The following is a 15,905-nucleotide window of genomic DNA, read 5'->3' on the forward strand; positions in this document are numbered from 1 at the left end:
GTCTGCAGGCCTCATTGCTTTCCCAGTCAGAAGCAAGCTCTTCTCAAAGGCTATAGATTTTCCCCCCAAAATGACTCAATTAATGGCAATAAAATGGAGGTGTGCCAAATGGCCTGCTTTAAATTCAGATGGTGGCGCGTGGACCATCTCAGAGGACATGGAAGGAAGCTGTGGACGCAGGCATGTCGTAATTGGAAAGGGAACTTTCTGCACTTTGCAACAGTGAAGCCATTTGCCGGGGGAGCACCACTAAATGATGTTTCTCAAGGTTACCTGCCACAGAGGACTCTGTTTTCATCCCTACAGGACTCATTGGCCGAGAGGTCAGAACACAGACTTCAGAGGTGATTGCCTTTGAGTTGAATCCTGGGTCTGGCCGCGTGAGCTGTGTGATGGTGGAGACATCCCCGGGTCTCCCTCTGCCTTGGTTTCCTCACTGATGACACGCGGCAGCTGAGGGATCCAATTCCAACAGGGTCCTTGTGGGTCCAGATGGAGAAGGAGTAGTTGGTTATTCAGCTGCATGTGCTTAGCGCCAAGGTAGAGCCTTCCTGTTTAGTCTCCAGGGGCCCGCCTTTTCTCCCCAGCCTCCCTTGCTCTGAGTTGAGGACATGCGCCTGAAATCTGCCTGGGGGGAGCATGGAGGGAGCAAGTCTCCTCTCTTTGGCTCTTTCTCAGTCACACGGATGGTCGCTTCCTGCAGGAGGCTCATGGACAGCGGGGTAGAGTCCGGGTCAGCTTGTGTCCCTTCGTCGCTGTGAGGAACCACGTTGTGTTAGATTCTGGGGGCTGCCATAACCAAGTCCTGTAGACTGGGGGGTTAACAACAGTGGAAAATTTTCCCTTTCCAGTTCCGGAGGTTGCAGGTCTGAGGTCAAGGTGTCAGCAGGACCATGCTCCTCGGGGACGCTGGGGAGAACCCTGTCTCCACTGTGCCTCGTGATGCAGGCCTCGGCTTGCAGGCACCTGCCCCAAGCTCTGTCTCTGTCACGACTGGGAGATGGCCTCCATCATGCTGCAGTGGAGTCCACCCTAATGACCTCATTTTGACTTAATTACAGCTGCAAAGATCTTATTTCCAATAAAGTCACATTTACAGGTACCAGGTTAGGACTTCAAAACATCTTTTGGGGGGTCATGGTTCAACCCATAACTGCAACCCATTTATGTTGTGTATATGATGTGAGTGTGGTAGCACTCTTTGTTGTATTCAGCCCATGGAATCGGGGTTCATTTGTTAAACAAAGTAAAGTTTAGCTACTCTGACTAGCACGGTAGTTTACGAAGTCAGCGCTACACCGGGGGCTGAGATTACAATAGTTCATGTGGTAGAAGAGATTATGGTCTAGTTCAGTGCCTGGTGAATAGAGTCTTCCCTGAAGCTTGTGTATTACGATTGCTATTTCAGAATGTTGGGCGTGCACTTAGCCAATAGAACCACGGTGAAATATCACCACATTCCTGCTGGAATGATGACCAGCAAAGAGACAAGAGGGGGGATCCCACGTCTTGGCGAGGGTGGGGGGGATAGACTTGAGCAGTGTGACGTTTCCTACAACTGGAACTGCCGTATGACTCAGCAATTCCAGTTCCAAGACCGGGAACAACCTGAGTGTGTCCATCAGTGGATGAATGGATAAAGAGAATGTCACACACGATCCAATATCATTTAACCACGAAAGAAGGAAGTCCTGACACTTAAAACAACATAGATGGTATGGGAGCATTATGCTAAGTGAAATAAACCAGGCAGAGAAAGACACATGCTGTGTGATCTCACGCAGTGAGAATCTAGAAAACCTGAATTGGTAGTAACAGAGAATAGATTGGGGATGGCAGAAGTGGGGATGGGGTGGCAGAAGTAGGGATGGGGGTGCAGAAATGGGTGGAAAAGGCACAGACTCCCAGTAATAAAAGAAGTAGGTGTTGGGGGTAGCTGCATTGCTTGGTGACTGGAGTTTCTATTACTACATACATCTTAAAAGTTGGTAGGAGAATAGACCTTAAAACCAAAAATGCTTGTAACTTAGTGCAGTGACGGAGGAGCACAAACCCTCTGTGAGACCATTTCACAGAGCACACATCTATCCCAGCTGTGTCGTCACCTCCAATGAATGAGATGCTAAGTAGGAGTCACTCATAAAGTGATTTGGTGATTGAGATGCGTAACCAAGGTACACGCAAAGACTTCCCGGTCCAGTTGGGCCGACAGGAGAGGAACCAGGTTGGTGCCATAGCAAAGTACCAGGTTGAGTTGGTGTGTAAAGTGGTTATTTTTGGCAGAGAAACGAGTCTTCAACTCTCCCAGGCATGGAATGTAGGGCATGAGGGTGGGGAAGCGTGGGAGGGGCTGTAGGGGCCACACCACAACGGTCTCTGCATGCCAAGCTGCGCCAGCAGACGTGGGAGCTGGTGACCACACAGCTGGTGGAGGGTTTGGCCTTGGACTTCCGACTGGTCTTGTCCATATTTTCTAAGCTACTTGTGTATGTCCATGGTTGCGTGCTCTGGGACTCACCCCCGAACAGCACTGGAACTAAAGACCCTGACTCGCCCCCACCACAAATTGGAAATCCATGTAAAACTTCTGACTACCCCAAATTTGATCAGAAGCTATACTAATAATATAAACAGCAAATTAATGCATATCTTGTGTTACATATATTATATAATATATTCTTAAAGTAAATTAGGGAAAATGTTATTGCAGAAATCATAAGGAAGAGAAAATAAACACAGTACTGGACTGTATTTATTGACATGGGAAATTTACATCCTTTGTTCATAAGAGAATCCGAGTATAAGGGGCCCCCATGCAATTTGGTTCTGTGTTGTTTAAGGGTCAGCTGTGATGCAGTGAATACTGAAAGTTGCCATGTGCCAAATCCTGGGCATGACAAGTTGAGTTTTAAAAATATTTTCTCCTCCCCCAAGCTTTCTTCCATACTGACCCCTTTGCATGGCATGCCCTACCCCGTCTCCTCTCCAGCTGCTACTTCATGTCATGTCCTTCAGTTTTCTCATTGCCTCCTCCAGGAAGCCCTTCTTAATCTCCCCATTATATGTCAGGAACTCACCATGTAATTTCCCCTGTATTAGCTCCTTATTGCTGCTATAACTCATTATTACTGATGGCTTCAATAACATGCATCTATTACATTTATAGTTTTGGAAATTAGAAGTTCATAATGGATCTTGCCATGGAATCCAGCAGGAGGCTGTGTTTCTTCTGGAAGCTCTGAGAGAGACTCTGCTCTTTGTCTTTCCCAGCATCTAGAGCTACCTGCATTCCCTGACTCAGGGCTGTGTCACTCCAACCTCTGCTTTTGTAGTTGCAGCTCCTTCTCCACCTTGATTTTCTTGCCTCCATTTTGTAATGACCTTACATTGACATTGAACCCAGTTAGATAATCCAAGATCATTTTTCCACATCAATATTTATAATTTAATGATCTCTGCAAAGTCCATTTGCCATGTAAGGGCCCTTATCCACAGGTTCTAAGGATTAGATGGCAGACATTTTTAATATGTTACTACTTTGTGCTGTGACTTTCTTGGGTTTCTTGTTAGGGACACATGAGATCCTAAACATGGAGACAACATGTGTGTCCTCATAGCTCCAGAGTCTATTATGGCTGTTGTCATGGCAAGCTTCCCATAAATGTTTGAAGCATAAATGAATGAAGCCTCGATTGCATTCTATAACCTCTTCTGTTGGAAAATCAACTTAGACTGTCATTTGGAGTGAAATAGCAAAGTTGCTCAATGAGCAGAAAGGCTGTCAAGTTAGGCCTGACGCAGATGTTACAAGAACCAGAGGGAGGGTCTTCTCAGAAACCAGGAGAGACGGACTCTCCACAGCAAGTTCAGCAGGATGGAGTTACTATTCACATGACCCTTGAACTAAAAGTGTTGATCCTCTGCGAGATGCTGACTCAAAGGAGTCACTCTCACTGTCTTGGTCAGCCCGTGCCCCAGTAGCGCCGCTCACTCTCTCCTGCTCTCTGGTGGTGAACACAGCTGGCCCCAGTGCCTACAGTGGATGTGCTCAGCTTGCCCTCCACTCGCAGCTCTCCGGGTTTGCATCTGACCACCTGATGTTCATCCTTCTTAGGCCAGCAGGCTGCTTGGGATCTGCTCTTGCCATGGTGACAGCGGCACAATAGAGCCCGTCCAATAAGGTGAGCTGCCTGCTGACTTGACTTGGCCAAAGTGGACCGATGTCCAAGCTCAAAGTCAAGGGTTGGGTGGAGGGAACGATGAGAAGCTGGAACCTATCACTCACCCTACTACAAGCCCAAAATCAGAGTTGGCGCACTGAATGTCTGAGGATGCTGAGGCGGAAGAGATGAAGTGATGTGCCCAACGCCAACAAGCCTGACAATATAGAACCGGAATGGAGACCTTGTTCTATCCGAGCCAGGGGACCTCAGCCAGGGGTAGTGTTCACCCCCAAGAGCATTACCATTTGGCAATGTCTCAGCACTTTTGCTTGTCAGGACACAGGTGGGATGTTCTAACAGCACCTGGGGTTGCTGCTAAATATCCTACAATGGGGCCTCCCTGGTGGTGCAGCGGTTGAGCGCTGGCTTGCGAAGCTGCCCGCAGCCTCTGCAGTGCTGGTTCGATCCCCTGCCACCAGGCGAGGGTCCCACATGGCGCGCAGACCTCTCCTGCCGCCCGCTGCTCCCCTCAGCAGTGTACTTCATCAGTCTGCCTGCTTTGCTCTCCCCTCTGGCTCTGATGAATTCTCTCACCCTCCCGCGCTTCTGACTGTACACAGTGCTTATATAAATAAATAAATAAATAAATAAATAAATAAATCTTTTAAAAAAACATCCTACAATGTGCCAGTCTCACACTGAATTGGGAGAGCATGGTCCAGAGTTTGGACTCTTTCTGTTCTAGATAAGCATCTCTCCCAAACAGAGAATTCTGATTGTGTATCCAATTGTATCCCAAGTTCACTGAATGATCCTGTTGCACCTAAGCCTGATGCTTCCACTTGGGTCCTCACTATCCTCACGGTGTCACTCATTGGTGCTGTCAGTAAGATGGCAGTGAGCATCTTTGAGCACCTGCTATGTGCAAACTTTCATGTCTTAATGTCCCGTTGAGATGGTGCCTCCTCCTAGGGTTCAGCTCTACTTTTCTGTGTCTCTTGGTGCATCCCACAAGACCCGCAATTGAACCCCATCCTGGAGGGGTGAGCTAGCACAGTGCTGGGCATGTGGGACGCTCTCACTCCCTGTCACCTGTCATAGTTGCAGTCTCACCAGAGAAAGCACAAGTGGCTCACCAGCCTCTTCCAGCAGCCCCGCCATCTACTCACAGCTCCCCAACACACCGTATGTCACCCACTTCTTTATACAACATTTAATTATCTTTCATATAGAAAGCTCTCCTTACAGAATAAAATATTCAGACAAGTCATTTGACGGGGAAGCAAACAGTCGTTAGGTAGCATTTCATTTGTTTTTTCATTAAATCAGGCATGACCATCGATGGTGCCTGGCGGTGTGACATCACTCATCTATTTGCTGTCGACGTGAGTGCCACAGAAGTGTTTCATTTTCTCTCTATTTACATTAGTCAAATAAATTCATCTTTTATTTCATTGAGCTGAATGCCTCCATCCTTGGGCTGCTGATGAGTCCCATGATTTTATTTATTACTGATTTTTTTTCTGCAGCTGCCTTCTCATCAAAATGTCTTTTAGCTCTTAGACATGAAGGCAGAAAAGGAGTAGTTTAAAGTCTCCTTGGTTCTCTGATAGCGAAAAAAAGAGAAAGAGCAGAGGTGCTTTTCCAACCGGGGACGAACTCAAGCCAGCCAGCAGGACTGGTGGAGCGACACGAGCACTTGAATTGCACGAATCTTGCCAGAAACAAAGTTAATAACTCAGACAATTGAATTAAGCCAACCCCACAGGCTGCTCACCTGGTCCCACCTGGGATTCCAGGATCACAGGAGGGAAATCGGAAGGCCCAGCCTAGTAGCTAAATTCTAGAAACAGTTGTGTTCTGACTCTCTCACCACTGAGATGGACTAACCTTGCTGAAAACAATCGTCGTGTCTGTGTATTAATCAGCATTCTGCTGGAGTGTCAAAGACCTGATTCAGGAAACCCTACACACACTCTGAATGGAACTCCTATGGGCAGAATGTCTTTTATTCCTTCTATGACATTGCGAGACAGAGCATTATACCCCTTTTTAATTTGGGGTATAATTACATACAGTAAAATGCAAACATCTTAAGTGTAAAGTTCTATGAGTTTTGACAAAATGATACGCCTGTGTAACCCACGCCATTACCAAGTTAGGGAACATTCTTATCGCCCAGAAGGCTCCCTTATCTACCTCCCCAGGTAAATTCCGCCTACCCCCTCTGCCTCTCAACCGCCATTTTATTTTTTAGCTTTATTGGGTGTCTACGGCAAGAAAAAAAAATTGTCCATGTTTAGGATGTTTGATGCGGTGCTTTGATACACACTGTTGTGAAATGATTGTCTTCATCAAACTATTTCACATATTCATTGCTTTAGATCATCACCCAATATGTGTGTTTGGTGAGAACACCAATCCTTTTAGCAAATTTTAAGTATGCCACCGTTATTGCTAACAATAATCGCCCCAGCACTTCAGGTTTCTGGAATTTATTCATCCTGAATACCTGAAATGTGGTAACCATTAGCCAACATCCCATTTCTGTCCTCCGCTTCGAGGAGCTGATGCTTAGATTCCTCGTCATAAAATCTGTGCCCTCACAAGAAGTCACAAGATAGGGGCTCTCTGCCATGAGAGGACTCGGAAAGGAAACAGACTTCGGCAGACCAGGACAGGCCTCCATCAGACATCAGAGCTGGCACTGAGCACTTGAACTGCCAGCCTCCAGAGCTCGCAGGAAGCAGTGCTCATTGCTGCAGCTGCCCACGGGGCATTTGTTACAGCAGCCACGACTGACCAAGATAGATCCTCTGTACTCGTTGATATGAAATTGCCAGATGGATTGCCAGGTGAATTGCCTCCCTGCTGTCCTAGGGGTGAAGGCTCAGTGTTCTCACCAAAACGGCCTGAGTTCAATCCCTGGCCAGGGAGCTACCCACATGGCGCAGCAGACCTCTCCTGTCTCCCTGCTGCACCCCTCAGCAGTGGATTTCAGTAGATCCACCTGTTCTGCTCCCCACTGTCTCTGGGGAATCCTCTCACCTTTGCACCTCTGGCCTGTACCCCAGTTCTATGCAAAAAGAAAAAGAAAAAAAATAAATTGTCAAACAATTTTCCATAGTTAGGTGCCATTTTGTTGCTTGCTTGATTGTTTGATTGCTTTTATTTATTTGTGTATAATAGAGAAGAAAAGAATGTAATCACTAGCAGTATATCCATTGTTTCCTAGAAAATCATACATGCGAGCTCCTGTTGTCTTTTCCTCAGCACCCTCTCTTATAACCCTTTTGTCCTTTTCCCATGCTCTCTTCCCTCCTAAGTTTGGAAGACGTATTTTGTTTTTTATCATCATAAAATACCATTTTATGTAATCATTTATATTTATTTTTAAATTAATTAATTATTTTAATAACATACCATTGTTTTATATCCTTATTAATATTTTGACAGTAGGATGTTCGCCCTGAAGTGTGGGCCCCCTAGCTCTCCCTCCACCAAAGCTCCCAGGTCCTCCACTACAATGTTTTATAACATTTACTAGTGTTTGTCAGCATTTTGCTTTGTCGAGTTGTCCACTAGGTAAACATCCACTATTTGTCTTTTCCCTCCTGACACACGTCACGACGTATTATTCCCCCCAACTCCTTCCGCTGTGCTGTAAATGGCAGCGTTTCCACTTCCCACGCTGAGCAGGTGTCCCAGCACACCTCGACCTATTCTTCCGTCACTGGCACTTAGGCTGCGTCCATGGCCTCGCTGTTGTAGGTGACACTGTAATGTCCATTGCAGAGCACAGACTATTTTGAGTTGATGGTTTCCTATTCCGTGGATAGATGCCCAAGAGTGAGATTGCTGAGTCACCTAATATTTCCATTTTTAGTTTTGTAAATCCAGATCTCTCTCCAGAAGGTTGCATCTGCTCACATTCCCCCCAACAGGGCAATGGGACCCCTCTTTCTCTGCATCCTCCTCAGCACTTGCTATTGGGGGTCTTTTTAATATGTGCCATGTGGGCATGAGACAATCTCTCACTGGGGTTTTGACCTGCATCTTTCTTATTAAAAGCAACGATGGACACTTTCTTCATCTGTCTGTTGGTCTTCTCTACATCCTCTTTGGTACATTGTCCAGCTCTGCTGCCCATTTATTAATTGAATTGTTTGTTTTCTTATTGTTAAATTGGATATGCTTTTTGTTTTCATGGCTATTAAACCCTTGCCAGTTGTGCAATGTAGGAATATCTCCTCCCATTCAGTGGGATGTCTTTTTAATACACTTACATTTTTGTTTTTCTGTGAAAAAGCTTTTTAATTTGAAGCAATTGCAACTGTTTATCTTTGTTCCTGTTTCCTTTGCTGTGAATCTTCATAAACAACTTTGTTACTGATATCATGAAACATATCACCAACATTTTCTTTTTTATATTTTTATTAATGTGAGTCTTCTATCTAGGTCTTTAATCCATTTTGAATTTATTTTGGTGCAAGGAGTTAGAGAGTGATTCGACTTCATTCTTTTATATGTGACTGTCCAGTTTTCCCAGCTCCATGAGTTTTTCTTTTTTTAATTGAGGTAAAGTTGGTTGATATGGTTGTGTGTATTTTGGAAGTATAACACCCTCTCTCCCCCTTTCAGACACTCTACCATAGTGCTCCCACCGCCAAAGTACTCGTAGTCCACCAAAATAGTCCACTGTGCTCCCTCCCCTCTGTGATCTCACTCCTTTCTCCTCCTCCTCTGGATTCCTCAGTTCCATGGCAGCTTTCAAAGGTAAGTGTTTTTGTTTTGCTTTATCTGACCCTTTGATTTCTTTATATTACACATATAAGTGACACCTTCCAGTGTCTGTCTTTCTCCTTTTGACCTATTTTGCTTAGCATCCATCCCTTCCAGCTCCGTCCATCCAGCACAATTTCTTAGACAGACTCTCCATTTCTTCATTTATGGTCATCGTGCCTTTATCATGAATTAAATATTGGTATATGTGTGGATTTATTTCTGACTCTTTGATTCTATTTTCATTCTACTACCATAATATCCATATTGTTTTAATTACAGCTGCCTTAATAGTAGTATGGTTTATAGTATGACTTATAGATCACATCCTCATCCAACCATCGATCCACTGATGAACTATTAGGTTGTTTCCATATCTTGGCTGTTACGAATAATGCTGTGCTAGACCTGAGGGTCATCTCTCTCTTCAAATTAGTGTTTTCATGTTCTCAGATACATGTCTAGAAGCAGAATTGCTGGATCATAGGGTAGCTCTATTTCCACCTTTTTGAGAAGCTTCTGTGTTGCTTTCCGTGGTGACTGCACCAATTCCCAACAAGGGAGGGTTCCTTTATCTCCACAACGTCAACACATTTCTTCTTGATTTTTTTGATAAAGCCATTCTAACAGGTGTGTGGTGAAATCTCAATGTGGTTTGGGTTGCATCTCCTTAATGATAAGCAGTGAAGGACATCTTTTCAAGGGTCTGTTGGCCATATGTCTGCCTTCTTTGATGAAATGCCTGCGTAGATCTTCTGCCCATCTCTTAACTGGATTGTGCGGATTTATTTAAGAATTTTAATTACATTGAAGTCCGAGTTAAAAAAGTATTTTGGGGGTTAGTTCTTTTTGTTTGTTAAGAAACCATTGCCAACCCCAAAGTCAGAGATAAACTAGATTATTTTTATACACTTTGTAATTTTATTTTTCAGGGATGTTTCGATCTCAATATTTGGTCTAAATTTTTGTGTATGAGAGGATTGGACAGGAGTAGTTGAGGTTTGTGTCTTTTATTTTTTGTTACAGATATCCAGTTATTTAGGGGTCATTGTCAAAAGACTTAACTTTTGGGATAGAGGGAATTTTTATTCTCTTGTTTTAGGCAGTTGAACATACAGAGGCACAGGTGGTGAAATGCTTTTTCTATAACCACATGGGTAACAAGTGACAGAGCTTGGATTAGGAAGGAGACTTTGACTCCAGAGCACAGACCCTGATGTCACTCAGCACTTGAAGAACAATGGCGTTGCTTTTTATTGGATCAGTAAAGTAACTTGGCGAAGAGGCAGTAAGGGCAAGAGTCTGGTGAGTCAGTGCTTTCAACTAACTACACAGGTCAAGTAACTGGTCAGGCTGATGTCTTTTTTCAATGTAATTTATCTGGTTTGAAATTCTGGTGTGAGCTGATGGAAGGAGTCTGTATGTGAGGGAGTGTGTGAATTCATTAATAATTTACACCTGGGTCAGTCAGTCTGGATCACTCAGACCCACATTTTGTTCTCTTTCTTAATCCTCATTAATTGTCTTAAAAAATTAAGATAAAGAATTAACATAAGCTTCTCTTCTGCCCGTTAGGGTCACAGAGCTAGACAAATGCAAAATTGAATAAGATGATTTGCACACAAAGGTCTGTGGCTCGGAGGTAGGAAACGCTTGTCCACTGCCCAGAGGCGACGATAAAGAGCTTGGAAGGAAGGAAGTCAATGAGCCAGTGAGAGCGTCAGAAAAATATGACAGGGAAAGAGAAGGCTTGATCAAAATAGGCTGAATGAAACCCTGCACAATTTGCATGTGAACATTTGTTTAACAAATTTGATTCAATTTCTGCATTTTGCTAGTAAATTCTCAATGAACAATATTTCCACTCGATGTCATAACTGCCTTGATATCGAGACATTGGATTGTGTCTCTGTCAACATTTCTGTCTCCAGTCCAGGTATTTCTTTTTTTTTTTTAAGATTTATTTATTTATGCATACAAGAGTTGGGGTACAGGCCAGAGATGCGGGGGGTGTGAGGATTCACCAGAGACAGAGTGGGGAGCAGAACAGGCAGGCTGACTGAAATGCACTGCTGAGGAGAGCAGCGGGTGAGTAGGAGAGGTCTGCTGCACCATGTGAGTTGCTCCCTGGCCTGCCGGGGATTGAATTTGTGCTGCAGAGGCTGCGGATTGCTTCATAGTGCGATGCTTAACCCCTTGGGCCACCAGGGAGGTCCAGTCCAGGTATTTCTTAGCTTAACCTTCTGCATTTGGTTGGCAAAGGGTGGTGCTTAGTTAGGTCAAGTCATTGCTGGTGGCAATTGGTGGTTCCTTCTTGTTTTGCCATCAGTGTTGGACCTGTGGTAGGGTTGTCACTTTAGAATGTCTGCTATTTCTTTATTTTTAATATATTTTTCAAACATGGATTTATTTATTTATTTATATGTTTGTTTATTTATTTATTTATTTTTGCATGGAAGAACTGGGATGTAGGCCAGAGGTGTGGGGGGTGAGAGGATTCACCAGAGACAGAGTGGGAAGCAGACCGGGCAGATCCACTGAAATCCACTGCTGAGGGGAGCAGCGGGGAGGCAGGTGAGGTCTGCTGCACCCTGTGGGTAGCTCCCTGACCGGGGATCAAACTCAGGCCTTAACAGTTGCAATGCTGAGATTAACCCCAGGCCACCAGGGAGGGCCCTAGAATTCCTGCCATTTCTGATGGGTCTCAGGAAACCATCCTGACCAGTGAGGAGATATCTGAGCCTATCTCTCCCCCATAGTCACTGACTACATCTCCATGATGCTCCTGCACTCAGAGCCTGGTGAATCAGCTGCAGAATCCACAGCAGCCCCAGGGCCGGAGGCGAACCTGCAGGCAGGCCCAGCCCCAGCGTCCAGCACATCCCTCACTGAGCATGGCCAGTGTTCCCACAACAGCTTCATTTCACAACTCTTCTAAGGTCTCACAAGTATTAGGATTCTTTCTCATTGCTGCATCTGACTGAGGAGGGTTATCTTGAAGTTTGCCTCTGAAGTCACTGCTCCTGAGTGTGAACAAGATTGGAGCAACCAGTCCCAGGTGGTGGCTGTAGAGATCTGTGCCTGGCAGGGTCCGGGAGTCCCGCTCCTGAAGCTATCTTTTGTTACCTCCGGGCAGCTCTGGGTTAAGTGGCTTCCAGTTTTCTGGTTCAGCCTCTGCAGGGGCTCAGGTTACCTTCTAGGCACACACTTCCATTTCTGGCATGTCCAAATGCACCCTGGTCGGCCCGGTGTCGCGGGGACATCTGCTCGCTGGACTTTTCACCCAGAGGCCCCGAGTCTGCCATCTGGGATTACAAAGTGCCCCATGCACATGCTTTTATAGATGGCTTTTATATCCCTACAAGCCTCCTCTTCCCCTCCCTCAAGGCGGGTTCGCTCACCTGTTTCTGTTCCTCTCCAGCGTTACCTGACACCTCCCCTCAGGCCTTTGGAATTCTCTGGCCTCTCCAGCCCACCATGTACCCCTTTTTTAATTTTGAGTCCATTTCACATATATTCCCCCACTCTAAAAAATCAAAGAACAGAGCTGAATCAATATTTCTTCTGCTGTCTTGGAATAAATCCTGAAGTTAGATTTATTATGAGCTGGGAGAAGGCACTGTCTAGCAGATGTCCTGAACCTCAGCTGGGCCCCTCATGTACTTTCGGGGGTCACACTTAACCCTGAGCATCAGTTTCCTTAGCTGAAAAGTGAGGATGACACTATTTCTTACATCATAGGATTGATGGGAGGATTCAATATATTATAACACATTTAAAAGCACACCTGACACATAATGCAACTGCAATAGGTGCACACTGCCGTAACTAATCCTTATATATTTTTCTATTATTTCTCATTTATGATAAATCAAATTAAAAATTATTTTTATGTAAACTGTATCATTTTCTAGTTATTGTAGAGTAACTTTCCTCCATTCATCTTACAACGTTTTCCACGTAAACATCTGCCTCACCCTTTTTACCAGTTGCATAGTATTCTACAAGATGCACCATCATTTATTTAGACCTTCTCTTGATTAATATCTTATTTTTTTATGTTTGTTTTTCATTACTTAGTAGGAAGACGGAAACTATACCAACTGGAAAATGGACATGAGATACAAACATAAAATGCAGTTCGTAATAGAAGGCCTGAAAGAGTCCATAAAAACATATGTAATCATCCTAGTAATGGGAAATAAAAAATAAATAGTGAGCTGTGCATTTTGTTTATTCTGTGTCATCGGTATTATTACTGATGTTAAAAAAAGACTGATGATGTTTGTTGTTGGAGAACAAGGTCAAGAAGGTCAGACTCTATACGATGGTGGGAATGTTAAGTATTAAAGCCACACTGTGAGGAAACCAGGCCTTTTCTTATTGATTTGTAGGATCTCTTTGTATGTTATGGATATCAATAAGTTGTTATTTGAATTACAAGCATTTCTTTTATCTTAAATGTGCCTTTTAATTTTGCAATTGCTGATTTTTTAATAGATTTTCATTTTATAGCATTTATACATGATGATTTTTACATTATGACTTCCAGCTATGAGGTTTTGTTTAAGAAGCCTCTTTCCATCCCAAGCTAACAAAAATATTATTTGTTTCCTAATAATGCTTCAATTGCTTATTCCTATACATTTGGCCTTCTAATCCATTTATTTTTTGTATGAATGAAGTAGGTATTGATCTAGTGGATAGTGACCATCCCTGACCATTTATCACTATTCCCATTGTTTTACTATTGATTTAAAATATTTCATCTCATATGTAACTCCTCTACAAGCATGGAGAAACTTAAATGTCCACATATAGATTTGTAAATGATGTAGATCTCTACGCTGATGACTCTTTGTGTAGTCACTTTCCATATATGATTTTGATGCAGCCTTCTGTCTGCTTCCCAGCATGAGCTGGGATGATTTCCTCTTTTTCTCTGCTCTGACATAGTTAATAAACACAGGCATTCCTTCTTTTTTTTAAAAAAATTTAATGTATTTTTGTGTAGAAGAACTGGGATATAGGGGGTGAGAGGACTCACCAGAGACAGAGTGGGAAGCAGAACAGGTGGCTTTACTAAAATACACTGCTAAGGGGAGCAGCGGGTGAGACAGGAGAGGTCTGCTGTGCCATGTGGGTCAGCTCCCTGGCTGGGGTTCGAACTCAGGCCTTAGTAATGAGGCTTAAAACCTAGGCCACTAGAGAGGCCCCAGGAATTCCTTCTTTAAAGGAAGGAACTATTCACCCACGGACCATGGGGGAAGGTGATTGTTTTTATCAGTTTTCTTTATATACAATGTGTTTAGTTCACTGAGTCTTGAAATACATACTCATGTAAACATCAATATAATGAAGATAAAAATAAAACTTTCTTTAACCTCAAAGTTTTTCTAGACTCCTTCGTAACTTATCTCCTCATACGCGACCATTCTTACCCACTATTCTGCTGTTTCACTCATTAGTGTTAATTTTACCTTTGAAAGAATTTCATAGACATTAAATCCTAAAAGAAAAATTCTTTCACATCTAGTTTCTTTCAATAAGCGCACTGTTTTTTGAAATTCACCAAAGCTGTGACTTCTATCAGGAGTTTCTTTTCGTTGCTGACTATTATGTCACTGCATGGATATGTCATTATTTATCCATTTACCTGTTGATAGACATTTGGGTTGTGGCCAGTTTCAGGTTATTATGAATAAAGCAGCTATAAGTATGGATTTTCCAGTTTTTGTGTGCACACGTGTTTTTATTTTTCTTGGTTAAATACCTAGGAGTGGACTGCTAGGTCATAAGGTAGGTTAATGCTTAACTTTATATTAAAATGCCAAACTATTTTTCAAAGTTTTCTACACTTTGCATTTCCATCAGTAATGCATGCAAATTCCAGTTGCTCCACATTCTTGCCAATAAATGATATTGTCAGTCTAGTTAACTGTAGCCTTTCTGTTAGGTGTGCAGGAATCCACTGCTGGGGTTTCAACTTAATGACTCATCATATCCAGGGCTAAGCTTTTGTTTATTAAAGACGGTTCGCAGGTCTCTTTCAGTGCTTCTGATACTTTTGTCTTTTTGTTTTTCTGTGTTGCTTGCCTTCTTAGTAGTCAACACTTAGTTCTTTGTGTTTCGATATAAGTCATCTACCAGACATGTTTATAGAGACTATTTTCTCCCTGTTAATTGCCTTTTCTTTCTTTAACGGTCTTCTGAAGAGCAAAAGGCTCTAATTTTGATGAAAGACAAGAGGAGTGAATTTTTATTTTACTACTTTTCACACTTCTGAAAATTTCTTTCATTCCTCAATTAATTACAATTTATATATTTTCCTTGTTAATTATCCATAGCCTAAAAGTTTCTAAATTGATTAAAATTGATGAGCAAATAATCTTATTTCAGAATTGTCCTCTGATTCTATATTTCTGTACCATGTTTTATTCTTGATGGCTCTTATTTTTATTTTTTTCTTTATTTTGGGTTTCTTATCAAATCATTTAACTATTTTATTGACATATTCAAATTACTTACATTGGGCATCAGTGATTTTTTTTTTGATATTGTTTGTTTCCTATGAAAAACCTTTCTGTTTTTAAATTGATGCATTCTTTTCTTCTAATTTATTTAGATCAATTCTATGTTAGCATTTTGAATACAAATCTCAACTGTTATCCAGACTTTGTTATATTAAATGTGAGTATAGGTAGCTAGATATATATATATACATATATATTTTTTTATTTTGAATGTATTTCTTTGTCTATATCTCTGTGATTTATTATGTACTTTTTTGTCATTTGATTTATTTATAAAATGTCCTTTTTTTCTTTTTTTAATGACTTATCTAACTCAATAGATGGGCAGAGGGAGATTTCTCAGTTTAAGAGTGAGAACATTTTAGTTTGTCTATTCCTATTGTTCTTATTTTTCAAATACTATGGTCACATCTTTTTTTTCCTTATT

The sequence above is a fragment of the Talpa occidentalis genome, unplaced genomic scaffold (genome assembly GCF_014898055.3).
Source record: "Talpa occidentalis isolate TD23 unplaced genomic scaffold, MPIMG_talOcc4v2.1 talOcc4.11, whole genome shotgun sequence".
In the NCBI taxonomy this organism is placed as follows: domain Eukaryota; kingdom Metazoa; phylum Chordata; class Mammalia; order Eulipotyphla; family Talpidae; genus Talpa; species Talpa occidentalis.